Genomic DNA, 16518 nt, shown 5'->3' on the forward strand with positions numbered 1-16518 from the left:
CTCATCCTCTGTCATCCCCTTTTCCTCCTGCCTTCAGTCTTTCCCAGCATCAGGGTCTTTTCAAATGAGTCAGTTCTTCACATCAGGTGGCCAAAGTATTGGATCTTCAGGATCATTTCTTCCAATGAATATTCAGGACTGATTTTCTTTAGGATTGACTGGTTTGATTTCTTTGCAGTCCAAGGGACTCTCAAGGGTCTTCTGCAGCACCATAGTTAAAAAGCATCAATTATTTGGTTCTTCACCTACTTTGTGGTCCAACTCTCACATACATACATGACTACTGGAAAAACCAAAGCTTTGACTAGGAGGACCATTGTCAGCCAAGTAATGTATCTGCTTTTTAATATGCTGTCTAGGTTGGTCATAGCTTTTCTTCCAAGGAGCAAGCATCTTCTAATTTCATGACTGCAGTCACCATCTGCAGTGATTTTGGAGCCCCAAAAATATAGTCTCTCACTGTTTCTATTGTTTCCCCATCTATTTGCCATGAAGTGATGGGACTGGATGCCATGATCTTTGTTTTTTGAATGTTGAGTTTGAAGCCTTTTCAGCTTTTTTCATTCTCCTCTTTCACTTTCATCAAGAGGCTATTTAGTTCCTCTTCACCTTCTCCCATAAGGGTGGTGTCATCTGCATATCTGAAGTTATTGATACTTCCCTGGCAATCTTGATTCCAGCTTGTGCTTCATCCAGCCCATCATTTCTCATGGTGTGCTCTGCATATCAGCTCAATAAGCAGGGTAACAGTATACAGCCTTGACGTACTCCTTTCCAAATTGGTAACCAGTCCGTTGTTCCATGTCCGGTTCCAGCTATTGCATCTTGTTCACATACAGATTTCTCAGGAGACAGGTTAGGTGGTCTGCTATCCCATCTCTAAGACTTTTCCACAGTTTGTTGTGACCCACAAAGTCAAAGGCTTTGGTGGAGTCAATGAAGCAGAAGTAGATATTTTTCTGGAATTCTCTTACTCTTTCTATGATCCAACAGATGTTGGCAATTTGATTCCTGGTTCCTCTGCCTTTTCTAAATCCAGCTTGAACATCTGGAAGTTCATGGTTCACGTACTGTTGAAGCCTGTCTTGGAGAATTTTGAGCATTACTTTGTTAACAAGTGAAATGAGTGCAATTGTGTGGTAGTTTGAGCATTCTTTGGCATTGCCTTTCTTTGGCATTGGAGTGAAAACAGACTTTTTCCAGTCCTGTGGCCACTTCTGAGCTTTCCAAATTTGCTGGCATATTGAGTGCAGCACTTTTATAGCATCATCTTTTAGGATTTAGAGTAGCTCAACAGGAATTCCATCACCTCCACTAACATTGTTCATAGTGATGCTTCCTAAGGCCCACTTGACTCAACATTCCAGGATGTCTGGCTCTAGTTGAGTGATTACACCATCATGGTTATCTGGATCATGAAGATCTTTTTTGTATAGTTCTTCTGTGTAGTCTTGCCCCCTCTTAATATCTTCTGCTTCTGTTAGATTCATGCCATTTCTGTCCTTTGTTATGCCCATCTTTGCATGAAGTGCTCTCTTGATATCTCTAATTTTCTTGAAGAGATCTCTAGGCTTTCTTTTTCTATTGTTTTCCTCTATTTCTTTGCATTGATGACTTAGGAAGACTTTCTTATTTCTACTTGCTATTCTTTGGAAATCTGCATTCAGATGGATATATCTTTCCTTTTCTCTTTTTCCTTTTGCTTCTCTTCTTTTCTTGGCTGTTTGTAAGGTCTCCTCAGACAACCATTTTTCCTTTTTTCGTTTCTTTTTCTTGGGGATGGTTTTGATTGCTGCCTCCTGTACAGTGTTATGAACCTCTATCCATAGTTCTTCAGGCACTCTGTCTACCAGATCTAATTCCTTGAATCTGTTTGTCACGTCCACTGTATAATCATACGGGATTTGAATTAGGTCATACTTGAATGGTCTAGTGGCTTCCCTACTTTCTTCAATTTAAGTCTGAAGTTTGCAATAAAGAGTTCATGATCTGAGGCACAGGCAGCTCTTTGGACCATAATAAGGCATTGGTACAGGTCCCAACTACTGATAGAGTAAGCCCTCAGCCTCGGGGTTAGTGAGGCTGACCTTAATAAGTTCAGAAACACATAGTGAGCAAATACTGGTGGGAAAATGGTACCAACCCACTTGCTCAACACCAGGCAAACACCAAGTTTAACCACAAAACTTCAGTTTGTAAATAACATATCTGTAAAGTGCAAAGAAGTGAAGCATAATGAAAAAATATATGCATATATCCTAAGTATATATAAATATAGGTATGTCCTGATATATATTATATATACATATATACATATCATATTGGTGATATTATATATATATCTTCATCTGTTTTTCTGACAATGCCTGACTAGCACACTATCCAATCAAACCCCTTCACCTGTCGTTTTAATATTGTACATGTGGAAGAGGGCTGACCAGAGACATGTGGAAAGGCTGAGCAGAGACCAACAACTTAAAAGACATTCATTCCATTATATCATATTTCCCAGTTGTATAGTGCTTTCTTGGAGGTTCTCAATGTGCTATGTAAATATTAAATCAGTCTTGCATCTGTCCCATTGGGAGGCAGGAAGCCAGTATTATTTCACAGACAAAGAAGCTGAGTCCCAAGGGTTAAATGGCTTGCCCTGGTCACATAACTACAGGCAGTTAGGGGTGCTGGGAATGGGGCTTGGGGTTAGGAATCCCTGCCTGTGGTCTCTTGGCTCCCAACCAGTGCCTTCCTTAAAGATAGTTCTGTGTTCAAACTCTGTGGGAATCTTGTTCTATAATAGGGAAGTTACGGGACTGCTGACATGCCACATGCATTGTCCTTCCCTTGTCTGTTCATACAGAGTACATTTTCAGAAGGCAGGTTTAGGACATGTAGGCATTGTCTATAAGAACTTCAATCCATCCAATCTGGGGACCAATATTTAGCCTAAACAACCATTCCGGTGCTGAATCCATGACAATTCGATCAGGAGACGATAGAAATAAGACTCACTCTATAGTTTTCCATGTTTGCCTTTCAGAAAAAGAAGGAGCTAAGAATGGAGTTGACAAGCACCTCGCAGGAATGCATCACTCTGTTAGGTGTTCAACACTGTGCTCACATTTTTTCCCTCACTCTGTCACAGTGAAGACTTGGACAGACCCCTGTTCACAGTTGGCAGAACAAAAACAGTGGGACTAGTGGATTTTTCAAGAAGCTGAGCTGAGGGTCTAAGGATTCCTGCTTCAATTTTAAGTCTATCAAACTAAATCCCCACCATCCTCTCGTGTAAGTTTCTCGATGCCAAATGGAAGTGGTTAGGCATAGATTGAGCATCTTGACACTGTTGTCAATCACATGTAGGTTTCAACAAATAACTTGCAACATTTCCATGTCAACTGCCATGTGTCAGGCGCTATTCTAGGCTCTGGGGATAAAGAGTGAATAAAACAGAGGACCCTCCTTTTGGGGGGAATATCCACCAAAAGTCAAATTGGTGCCATCAACAGGTTGGGGAGATAAAGGCTTGCCTTGGAAGACACAGCCTTTACCTGGGGAAGAATGGCTTGAGAACCTTGTTCAACGTCCTCTGAAACACCTTCACTTAAATAAAGACCATGGAACTGACCACGGTTAAGATTTAGCATGGTGGGGCTCAGATGAGTCTCTAAGGAACCAAGTTCCCCTTTATATTTCAGAGCATAACCAACCCTCAGACTGAGAGCAAGGTGGGCTTCATTGACATCAGTATCACACTGTTCCCTTTCACATCAGTGTCCTCAGAAGCAAATGGAAATAAGCCACAGTTGAGAAGTGGAGAGAGGGCATCTGTGTGATTATTCTAATGCTGCTCTGACTTTCCCTGAGATATTATCAATGAGTGGTTCTTTCCCACAGGAAGTGAAGTTTCCCAGGGAGGTAGTAGAAGCCATGGCAGGCTGAATGGGACACAGTTCTTAAAAGGGAAGAGACCTCCTGCTAAAGAGAAGACCCACAGATGAGCCCACTCTCTAGACTGTGAATTCACACACTGTGTATCCTGGACCAGTTCTCACCTCCGAGCACTTGCCTGATTCCTCAGCTCTTCAGTACCTGTCCTGAAAATGTATGAAGCTGACTGAATTGCACACATGCAAAATTTCATTAAGACCCAAGCATACGGACCACTGTGTGTTTTCAATGTGCTGGTTCAATGTTTTGGCCAGCTGCATAGAAGAGTTAAAATCCTGTTGGAAAGCTTGCTGAGAAACAGGCTCTTATGCCAGAGGAGGATCTCACAGGATTTTTGGCTTGATGGGACACTGTGATGACTTTTGAGAAATGAATAGAAAATTTGGAAGCAGTTCGTGGATTCTTTTGTTTACTGTGAAAGCATTGGAATAACAGGGTTAATAAATATAACTGAAACATAAATAATACTAGATTGCAGCCCTTTTTCTGGCATCAGGAAAAAGTCCAAAAGGTTCATTTACAGCAAAACCACAAAGGCATCACAGTTAGAATGCTTTTTTCCCCTGATTTTTTTTTTTTCAGTTTCCTTCGGCATGTATTACACTTTCTACCTGTGCTCTCATTGCAAAGGCATAATGTCATCAGTATTTCAGCAACTTCTACCTCTAAGATAAAGTACGTTACAGATGAATATCTGTTTTATCCCCAAATTTTCCATTACTGACTTTTTTTCCATTTAAAATTCTATGACTTACGGCCAGTGACACTTCTTTACACATTACAGCCTTTAAAAATAAGCTTTGTAAATTTGCATTAAGAATATGAACACTACATGTAATGATAAGCAGTGAGCAGGTACTGAATAGTTGTTAAATCAATGGACAAATATATATGTTCTGTATCTATAAATGTACAACCCCAGCTGAAAGTTTATCCAACACTGAAACAATTTATTCACTTTAAATGTCATCTTTTCATGTATTAAATTTGTGTGTTCAAACTAAAAAAGGGTGGGCTTTGGGAGTAGATTATCACTATAATATAATATAGCTATACATATTCTACTCTTTATTTACAAAAAGGAGTGCTTTGTGGAAATACCTAAGCTTAATACTCAGCAATAGAAGTAGGTATCTCTTATGGAATAACTCTTTTAAAGAAATACACTTGATGTACAATATGTTCCTTTGGACCTCTCTCCTCTTCTCAGTCTCAGCTTAATCTGACACGAATCTCTAGATCTTCACTCCAGAGCTTCTCACTCCACTTCAATCCTTTCCTGGCGTCAATTCCCTCCTATTTCTAGTAACAGACTTTGGGAAAAATTGGCTTTTAAAAACTCTTACAGCTTTTTTTAGCAATAACTTCTGAACTTCAACTTGGAGGAGAGCTCATTCCTGTAACCAGCTTCTATCACAGTTTCTAAAGCAATGCCACCCAGAAGTGTGGCTTCCTTTGCTCAGTTATCTTATCTCCTCTCCAAAGGGGAAACGTGAGAGGGAAATATAGAGGGATCTGCCCTCTGAGTACAATACCTACCTCCTTTCACTACTTTCTGACCAACCAGCCTCCCATCACCTAATGGATGGATTCTCTCCAGTATGATGGACACTGTAGAGACAGGAGATTCTTTACTCCTTTTTTACTGCTTTACTACTTCTTTACCCATTCCTCCCTCTATCTTCCCACAGGAGATGAAGATGTACTGATTTTATTGCCCAGCACCCAGGACATGCCTCAGGTCACACTTGCCAGGAGCAGGCTCATGGTGCCTTGGAAGATTCCACAGATGGGGAGAGCTTTCTTGTCAGCGTCCTTCTGCACACTGTGCAGAAGCTCTCTTCTCAGAGCATTAATTTCTTATCTCCACCTCTTCCACACATTACAATGGCATGCTAAGTGGGCCAGACTTCTCTCTAGTTCTCTCACACCCCAAAGTTACATCTGAGTGGGTTGCACAAATATTTAGATTCAGGGTGAAAAACATAAGCTCCTCTTAGATGGTGAGCCTGAATCACATACTTCAACTCAGCTTCTACCAGAACATTAAGCCCTGTCTGATCCTAGGGCCTGATCAGTTATAAATTGAGTGGTACCAGAGTGCCTCTCATTATATGAGAATCCAATGTCTGGGTTGTTTAAATAAAGCAAAACTTCTTAAAGAAAAAGTATTCATTAATAAACTGACTACTTATAAAATCAATGTCTAACTAAAGACCCATTCTTTCAAGACATTAGTATCCATCCTACCAACATTATAGAACATAATAAATTTAAGGACAGTAAAAGTGAAAAGAAATTGTAAATATTGCAAAAGGTGCAGGGTTTCATGAAGTTGATGAAAGCAATATCATAGAACTGCTTGAAATATGTCAAGCCAATAATAAAAGAATATACACAGCTTGTGAAGGTGGTGGTTTAATCATTAAGTCATGGCCGACTCTTGCAACCCCATGGACTGTAGTCTGCCAGGCTTCTCTGTCCATGAGATTCTCCAAGCAAGAACACTGGAGTGGGTTGCCATTTCCTTCTCCAGGATATCTTCCCGACCCTGGGATCGAACCCGGATCTCCTGCATTGTAGGCAGATTTTTTACCAACTGAGCTTACAAGGGAAGCCCTTATATACAACTTGACCAATTAACAATTTAAGAAGAGAAAATAAAGATGTTGACAAAAATACAGAGCACGTGGGTAAAAATTAGAATTTTGGATGTTTTTGCAAAAGTATCCCTTTTCTGACTATGGCAAAAGTCAAACGTGAAGTCAAATATATTTTATCCTACCATTATACAAGTGCATCGAAAAACCATTAGTGACCTGTTTGGTTGATCTATTGCTGCATAAGAAACCACCCATATATTTAAAGACATAATAGCAATGTAACATTTCTTCCAATTCCTCTGGATGATCTGGTAGTTCTGCTTTACATGGTACCTAAAGGTACCTAAAATCATACCAAGGTATGATTCTTAGAAGTTTTCTTGTTTAGCTGAGAGGTCATAGAAATACTCTTTAAATCTTGCTCATGTTTCAACAGAGACGTTGACCCTGAGGTCATGTTTTACTAACAGCACTCTGGATTTCATTTCAAACCAAGGCCATTTTTCACTTTGAGAAATTTTCCTTGGACAGATGAAAGCAATTTTATTATCAAACCCACAAGGTCTAGTGCCTCTTCAACTCTTCTAAATTTGCTTCAAGTCTAAACATTTCCTTCTTTAGCTCAAGTAGCTCTTCCTGGACTTTACCACAGGTGTCTAAAAGGAGGCAGATGACACTTTCAACATCCTGTCCAGGAAAATCCTTAGCCAGACCCCAAGTTCATGAGGTACCTCTTCTAGTTCCCATATTACCACCAGCATAGTTCTGGTAACTGTTCGGTGGCTACTGAACTGAAGTTCTCTTTCCTGCAGCTTCCAGTAGGATAGCCTCCACTGCGTTTCAGCCTGCACCAGTCTCTTCATCATTCCTCCAAACTTTTCCATTCTTCCACCAGACACAAAATCAATGTGGTGGCAGGACTCCACATGGCTCTGTTTTAGCTATTGACTTCTGCATAACACATCACCCCAAATTTAATGGCTTCTCACAATTTCTTAGTCTTTCTTACAGCTCTGCAAGCTGACCACAAGGTAACTAGGCTTCAAGTACGTTGCTTGCTTTGAGTTGGATACCTAGAAGATAAAAAATGGACTCATATAGATGGATGGAAATCAGTACTGGCTGCAGGCTGAGAGCCCAGTTGGGAGTTGGCTTAAGGCCTCCATTCTCCTCCAAGTGGGCTTCTCCACATGGCTGCTTATGCTTCTTCAAAGCATGGCAGATGGATTCCAAGAAAACAGAGCCCAATATGCAAGGACTTACCAAGCTTTCACTTGCATCACTCTTGCTAACGCTCCACTGCTCAAGGCTTATCACATGGCCAAATCCAGAATCAGCGTGTGAGGGGATGCCCGGGGTACAAGTTTAAGGCAAGCCAGAGTACTGAAGTGGGTAGCCTTTCCCTTCTCCAGGGGATCATCCCAACCCATGGATTGAACCCAGGTCTCCTGTATTGCAGGCCAATTATTTACCAGCTAAGCCACAAGGGAAGCCCACAGTGTATATGAACCCTCTACCACGGACTTTATCATTTAACCATTGCAGCTGCTGCTGCTGCTGCTGCTAAGTCACTTCAGTCGTGTCCGACTCTGTGCGATCCCATAGACGGCAGCCCACCAGGCTCCGCCGGCCTTGGAATTGTCCAGGAAAGACACTGGAGTGGGTTGCCATTTCCTTCTCAAATGCATGAAAGTGAAAAGTGAAAGTGAAGTCGCTCAGTCGTGTCCAACTCTTCACCACCCCATGGACTGCAGCCTACCAGGCTCCTCTGTCCATGGGATTTTCTAGGTAAGAGTACTGGAGTGGGGTGCCATTGCCTTCTCCAAACCATTGCAGCACTACAAGGTAAATATTATTAGCCTCATTTATTGATAATGAACTAAAGCAATAGTTTAGAGAGGTTATATTAACTTAGCTTAAGTTCGCAGGGTTGTACTGCCAGTAAATTCTGGAACCAGCATTTAAACCTTCTATTCTGTCTTCTCAATGAGTGATGGAAACCAAGGTTAATGTTCCTCTTAGGGAGATACCATAATTCTGCAGTGGAATGCTGACCAAATTTTTGACCAAGACCACCCCCTCACCCCCTCTGCTGCTTTACGAGGGGACTTCCCTGGTGGCTCAGACGGTAAAGCATCTGTCTACAATGCGGGAGACCCGGGTTCAATCCCTGGGTTGGGAAGATCCCCTGGAGAAGGAAATGGCAATCCACTCCAGTATTATATCCTGGAAAATCCCATCAACAGAGGAGCCTGGTAGGCTACAGTCCATAGGGTCTCGAAGAGTCAGACATGACTGAGTGACTTCACTTTCATTTTCCCCAGCTTTACAAAGGCCAGGTCAACATCAGATATGGTGTCTCAGCATCGATAGTCAATGGAATATCTCAGAACAGAATTGGGAACACATGTGACCCAGAATCCGAACAATCTCACTGAGATTTCTAATTTATTTTTCAATTTTTTTTCTAATTCACAGTTCCTAGAGCACTGCCAGATGACAGAGCAGTACAAAACTTGAGGGATTTAGTGGATTATGCTACTTTACCCACCAAAATAAAAAAAAAGGGGGGGTATTGGAGCCAACTTGCGGACTTCTGCTGGTTTCTTAGACTACTACATAACTGGTCTGAGTTGGAGTCCTAGGAGGACTGCTGCTGCTGCTGCTAAGTAGCTTCAGTCATGTCCGACTCTGTGCAACCCCATAGACGGCAGCCCACCAGGCTCCCCCGTCCATGGGATTCTCCAGGAAAGAACACTGGAGTGGGTTGCCTTTTCCTTCTCCAATGCATGAAAATTAAAGGTGAAAGTGAAGTCGCTCAGTCGTGTCCGACTCTCAGCGACCCCATGGACTGCAGCCTACCAGGCTCCTCCCTCCATGGGATTCTCCAGGCAAAAGTACTGGAGTGGGGTGCCATTGCCTTCGCCATCCTAGGAGGACAAATTGATGCAAAAACAAAATATAGAAAATACAAGGACAGTAAAGTGTAAAGGGCACTATCTCTTTTTCTGACAATCAAATCTACCAAAACCAGGTTTCTGCCTCTTTATAAATGAGGTTACTTCAGATGTTGCTCGACTATAAATGCCACAATGACAGGAAGCATGGTGTCTCAGTCCCTGCTACATCACAGCACCCTGAAAAGTGGTGGCCACACTGTCAGTGCTCAACAGACAGTGAATGGGTCATTGTGTGATCTAACCATGCATGAAATTTACTGCTGATTTAGAGTAACCTGTTGTACACAAGGTGTGTGGTGTGTGAGCAAGGATGAGAGGGGAAGCTTGTAAGCCTCTCCCCCGGGCTCCTCCTGTGGATTCTGACAGCACTGCCCTCACTGGGGATCCACTTCTAAGTCTCAAACTTCTGGATATTTTTGTGACATGAGGAAAGCTGCTTTGATAATGCCTCAGGAACTAGTTTCATTATGTACATTTGAGTTACAAACAGAAGAGACTGAAGTTAATCTCTGTAACATGCATCTCTGGGATTATTTCAGGATTCCCAAATAGAGTGCACCATGGCTCTCTCTGTTTCTGGGTGGCAATCTTACATGTGGAGACTTTACTAGGTGGAAGTGGTCTCTGCAAGCTTCAGTGCTTTTTGCTCCTGTTTTGCTCCAGCATGTCTTACATTAATTTTCTATTAGCTTCCTGAAAGTCAGATAAAGAAACTTGCACCTTTTGGCATGACACTATGATGGGTTTTATAGCACAGCAGTTAAACAATAGATATTAGGCACCAAAAAAAAAAAAAAAAAAAAAAGAGAGAGAGAGAGAGAGAGAAAGAAAACGAATACCACCAAAACTTAACAGATGGAGCAAAAGAAGTTCTCAGAGGAAAGTTTATAACAATAAATGTGTACATTAAGAAAAAAGAATGCGCTCAGATAAGCAACCTAATAAGGAATCAGAAAAATAAGAACATACCAAGCCCAAAATTAATATAAGGAAAAGAACAGAATGCAAATAAATGGAATAGAAACTAAAAAAATAAAATAAAATCGATGAAACTAATAAGCTCTGTTTTTTTTTTAATATAAACAAATCTTTAGCTATACTCATCAAGTAAAAGAAAGGACTGAAATAAAATTCTAAGTGAAGGAGAAGACATTATAAATGATAAGATACAAGAACAAAGGATTGTTAGAAATTTCGATGAACAATTATATACCAAAAAATCAGATAACTTAGCAGATACAGACAAATTCCTCTTTGTTCTCATATATCCAAAAGTTCCTCAAATACCTAAAACACTCTTTCTTACTGTAGTATTCTTTGAGACACTATGTAAAATTATTATTATGTGACTTAGGTCTCTTTTACATTTCTTTCACATGAGAACATTCCCCTTCCTTTCCCATGTCATTGAATAGCTTGAAAAAACTGGGCTCAGAATCCTGAAGGACTTGCCACACTCTGAATAAGTTATGAAGCCATTTCTTAAGCTGTGAACCACACCCTGGCCAGCTAGGATTTCCAGAGGCATATCATTTGATATTGTGGACAATCTGCATTGTCTCACTTAATGAAACTGGTGCATGTATCATCTGTGCCCAAACGACCCTACTCCTCCACTGAATCCTCTTAGAACACCAAGGACCTCTCTAGGAGGTCCCTAACAGTTTTCCAAGGAGAGCTGAAACAGAGAGTCGGGTTTCCACAATCCAGAGAAACAGAAGCCTAGGGCTGTGTAAGCACTCTGCTGGGAAAGAACAACAGTTGATTGTCTCAGAAAAACAAACAGCCAATAGTATCTGTGTTCTGGAAGAGGAAGCTCCTATCACAAACACATGTAGAGGGTTTGTGGAGGTTCAGCAGCAGAGCTGCCTCATCTCTTCTTGGAAGGCAGGGAGCAAGCTGCAGGCTGTGGTGCTCAGGTGGATTTCATGTGAACCCAAGTTGCTCCTTTCCTTGTACTTACACGCAGCCTGCATCAGCAGGTTAGAAACAATAATATGGGTGAAGTGCCCGCAGCTCCAGCTCGGAGCACCTGGGAGCCAGCACCTTGCTCTGGAAGCTAAGGCTCCTGGGCAGGGGGATTTATGAGCTGGCCAGGGGGCCTCTTCTACACACCAGCCCAGCAGCACTGGCAGCTTGTCCTGGCCACATCTTGCATGGCTGCTTCAAGGTTCTGAACTTCAAGGCAAGAACTCATGCCTTCTGAGTTCCCACTTACCTGGGCTACTTTCAGGGTCCAGTTTCCTCCCAATAATCCAGGGGAGCCTGATAGGAACCCCTGGAGGAATCAGAAATGAAAAACTCTAAGCCACTCCTTTTGATGGGCTAAAAGAGCAGCTCAAATGCAAGCATGCACATGCTTCAGTCTGGATAAAAACACTCTGGCTGGCTGTCAGCTTTGAGCCAGGCTTGGTGCTCGGCACTGGGGCATATGGAGAATATGCCAGGCTACTCCAGACTGGAATATCCCACTCCTTTCAAAGCTGTCAGTCTGGGCACAGTTGTGTTTTATCCATCCCTGATTTTTTTTCAAGTATTTTCAGAATGGATTCTAACTTAAATGTTTCTTCTATAGCTTATACTCCTCTTGCTACTGCCTCACACTATAAACAGATATCAAGCCATACTACTTAAATACCATTAGCATCTTTTAAGCCTTTTCATGTGGCAGAGTGGTAAAGAATCTGCCTGCCAATGCAGGAGAGCTTGGGATGATGCCCTAGAGGAGGTAATGGTAAACCACTATTCCAGTATTCTTGCCTGGAAATTAGCTTGGGCAGAGGAACCTGGTGGTCTACAGTCCATGGGGTCACAGAGAGTTGGACAAAGCTTAGCAACAACTATCTTTTGCACAGGACATTACAACACTTCACAAACACTGGCCATGAGTAGTAAATTCATCTGTAAATTGATTCCAAATTCACAGATGGATAGTAGTAGGCGGGTGTGTAGAGTCGAGAGATATCAGAAAAAAATCTGACTTACCATTAATAACTTGAATTATGATCTCAGGCACACTCTTACACCTCCCTGGAGCCCTGTGTCCTCTCTGTATGCAGCACTGGCAGCTGAAAATAAAATGATGCTGGGTATTTGAAACTTTGGGAGAGGTGACTTTTATTCACCATAATAGTAGCAGAAGCATTATTGATATGTAGACACCAGGGGTCTGGATGCTGTTTCTCTTGTACAGCAAAGTTTCACAGAAATAGATTTTCCTGCCCCAAATGCCAGGGGAGGTCATTTACACTGGTCTCTTTCACCCTTCCCTGCTGTACAATCTATGCACATTGGTCACTGACAGTGAGCCTGACTACTCAGCAAGTTGAGCTATGCTCAGAAGGAAACCAGAGCAGGCAATGGCACCCTACCCCAGTACTCTTGCCTGGAAAATCCCATAGATGGAGGAGCCTGGTAGGCTGCAGTCCCTGGGGTCGCTAGGAGTTGGACACGACTGAGCAACTTCACTTTCACTTTTCACTTTCATGCATTGGAGAGGGAAATGGCAACCCACTCCAGTATTCTTGCCTGGAGAATCGCAGGGATGGGGGAGCCTGGTGGGCTGCCATCTATGGGGTCATACAGAGTCGGACATGACTGAAGCAACTTAGCAGCAGCAGCAGTAGGAAACAGCTGAAGCCAACCCACGAGGACAGGTAGAATACGTCCAGGTTGCTGAACTCCTGGCCATGTGCTCACTTGAAATTCCAGGTAGTCTTGGAGAGCAACCTTCGGCTGCTTATAATGCCACAGTCTTTTCTTTAGTAAATTATGTCCTGTGTGTGCTAAGTGAACTAAAATTATTCACTGTGTATCTGACTTACAGATGGACTGCTTTAAGTCCTAAGAAATCAATCACTCTATTGTTCAATTGTGTTTAATCCCTAAGTTGTGTCTGAACTTTTGTGACCCTAAATTCCAACTAATTTTACAATGTTCTTAAGGGCTGTCTCAAATGAAATACCTCACATTGAAGAATAAAAGAAAAACTCCAAAGTCAGAGTAATTATTTTTTTTAAACTGTATGTCTGAATGCACTTAAAAACAAAAATAGTATCCTCAAAAGTTTTTCAAAAAATGACACAAAAGCATAGATGAAGTCAACTTAGCCAGAAATAACTATTAATTTGGGCACTTTGAGGTAAGCTGAAAGAGGTTTAGTATTTCTCTTGGTTTTTAAAAGTCAGTGTCTTTAATTAAAAATAAAACTAAAGTGAGATGACTGGTGTTTTGACATCCAACCAAGTTTTATTTCCGGTACAACTATCCAGACTAAAACACCACTCATGCCAAAACTTTCCCATTTATATGTGAATGTTTGTTTATACTCAGCTCTCTAAGCTCCACACCATCATGTTCTGTTCTGAGTTAAGTAGTCTTGTCCACGGGAAGGGGAAGAACACTTACGTGTTCATTTCGCCTCGCTGCAAGTCCTTTCCAAATGTCTGACAGAGAACCTGGATGAAGTGTGAGGGCCCCAGATGGTAGCCATCAGACAAGGAACACATGCTGATACCCACCATATTCTCCAGGGTTATATGATCAGTAAGGTTTCTGAGTGGGCCACCCCAGACTCAAAAGATTTCAATTGGTTTTCTTTACCTTGGACTTGTCCGTGATGTCATGCATAATACAAAGTGTCTGAAGACAGATGACCTGCTTCCAAATACTAACTCCATCATTTCTTGCTGTGTCGTCACAGGCAAGCCATTTAAATCCTCTGAGCCCTAGTTTTTTCTTTCTACCTACCTACCTACCTATCCATCCATCTATCCATCCATCTTCTACCTTCATCTATCACAGAAGGTTGTGGTAAAGAGGACAAGAGGAAGTATAAAGAGGGAGGCACTTTGAAAACTGCAAATGCACAAATTAATAGCCATTGTTCAGATGATGATAGTCAAGGGCTTAGGGCCTAGGCCTAAACTTGGGCTTTCTATTGTCTGAGGGTTTCTGGGATTTGAGGCAAGAGTGAGGCAGGGAGTGTGGGCCAGGGGACGATGACTCAGCATAGTTCCATGAGGTGGTTCCAGGGCCAAGTCAACGTGACTGTAATTAAGTATGAAAGAAATGAGCGCCACACATCAGAGGAGGAGAGTAGTGGTAATGTGGAATATTAAGTTGGGAGCTGAGGACCTGTTAGACCTGGATCCTGCACTAGAAGGAGGGCAGTGGAAGGAAGTGTGGAAAGAGCCTGAACCAGACCAAATGGAGCCATTTCTGGACCCCTGTTTTTTCATTCTCCTTATGTGCTGTTGGATATAGAAAACTTCAATTTCCTGCTTGGTTACCCCTTTAAGTAATTCTTTAAATTGTACATATTTTTAAATGATTCATTTGTGCATCTTTCAAAATGCATAGTAACACTATCATTTGACAAAAAAACAAAAACCACTATATGTCTCTTCATATGTGTTTAAGTTAATATTAAACCATTTCTTCTTCAATGTAAATTGTTGCAAAGGATATAATCTCTGGTGAATCACAAATAGGAAATTTAAAAAATAAAATCCTAATATGACTTCTTCACTGTTTCCAGAACAATCTAATACCATAGCAATTTGATATCTACCATAATTCATTTTAATATACACCTACAAGCTCATCTTTAGTAGGCAAAAGTTATTTTATTTACTCCTTAAAGTTGTATTTCCACTCTACTTTCTTCACATAATTTTACATTAATGTGACACATTTTATGCCTAAAATTCTTTAATTGATCATCCATAATTATCTGCAGCAAAAATATGTATATAACTTGAATTCAATTTTGTACATTTTAATTTGAAGGTAATGTTTAAATCCTGTAGCCAAATAGCTCTAGATATTAAAGAAATAATTCTAAACTGAATTATCCCTATAGATACTATTAATATGTGATGTATCACAAAGGATTTTATTAATATTAAATATAAAACAAAATTTTATTGGAAAAAACACTTTTCAACAGACTTACTAGAGTAAGATGCATCTAATTCCTAAAATAGATGGCAATCCTCACAAACATTAATCTCATTTTACAATTATTGTTGTTACAGTTGTTGTACACACTATGGAACATTTTTCAAGAAAACAAAAGGAATTTTATCATAGTAATGTCCGTTACCAAGCTCCCTCTGATAGGGTGATCTATCATCAAAATGATTTTTAATGATCTAACTTTTGACAGAGCTGAACTCGGTCTTCCCTCAAATTTCATGAAAGCAAAGTATTAAAAGTCATCTGAGTTGGAAAAAGATTTAATACTAAATCAACAGACTTTCACTTTTTCAATAAGCACTATTTTTTCTGACACTCAAAAGATTTGTGGGCCCTGGAGAAACTCATCATAGTAAGCAGAGGGAGAGAGGCAGGTCTCACCTTTATGGAGAGGTCTTTGTAGAAAGCAAGACCCTCCACCTACCTGGGACTGCTCACTGATGCTCAGCTCTCGGCAGAGCAACCTTTGGAAAGGGTGGACAGGCAGGCTGTGCATCTTCAATTTTTTTTTTTTAATCCACATATTGATGTAACCTTAGCAAGCATTCACATACCAGCAAGCAGGTGGTGGTCCACTTGTGAAGGCTACCCCTTTGGACTGTCTAGGAGCTGACTCCCACTGACCTGGGAGCTGAATCTCAGCAGAGCTGGCAACCCTGGTCAGCGGAAGATTCCCTGACCTCTCCATCTGGCATTCTCCAAAGTGGGTTGGGGCAGGGGCACAGGGAGGCATTGGTGCAGGTTGAAAATGTGAGTGATTCCCAGTGAAGACAGAATCCCAGTTGAAAACCATTTGGGAAAAGCTCCCTTTATTTCCCCTTCTTAGAAATTTTCAATCAAACCAGAATATTAAAGGCTAAAAAAGCTGTTTAACTTTCTTTAGCGTAGATTTTTTGGAAATCAGTTTGCTCCCCCACCCCAATCTTTTCTCCCAAAGAACACACAGTTATATAGAAAGAGACTTTAAATCATCTGCTCTGATCCCCAGAGCACCAGACTGAGGCTCCTATGATCTATGTGGTCTGACC

Source organism: Bison bison, unplaced genomic scaffold (assembly GCF_000754665.1).
Source record: "Bison bison bison isolate TAMUID 2011002044 unplaced genomic scaffold, Bison_UMD1.0 scf7180017864524, whole genome shotgun sequence".
NCBI lineage: Eukaryota > Metazoa > Chordata > Mammalia > Artiodactyla > Bovidae > Bison > Bison bison.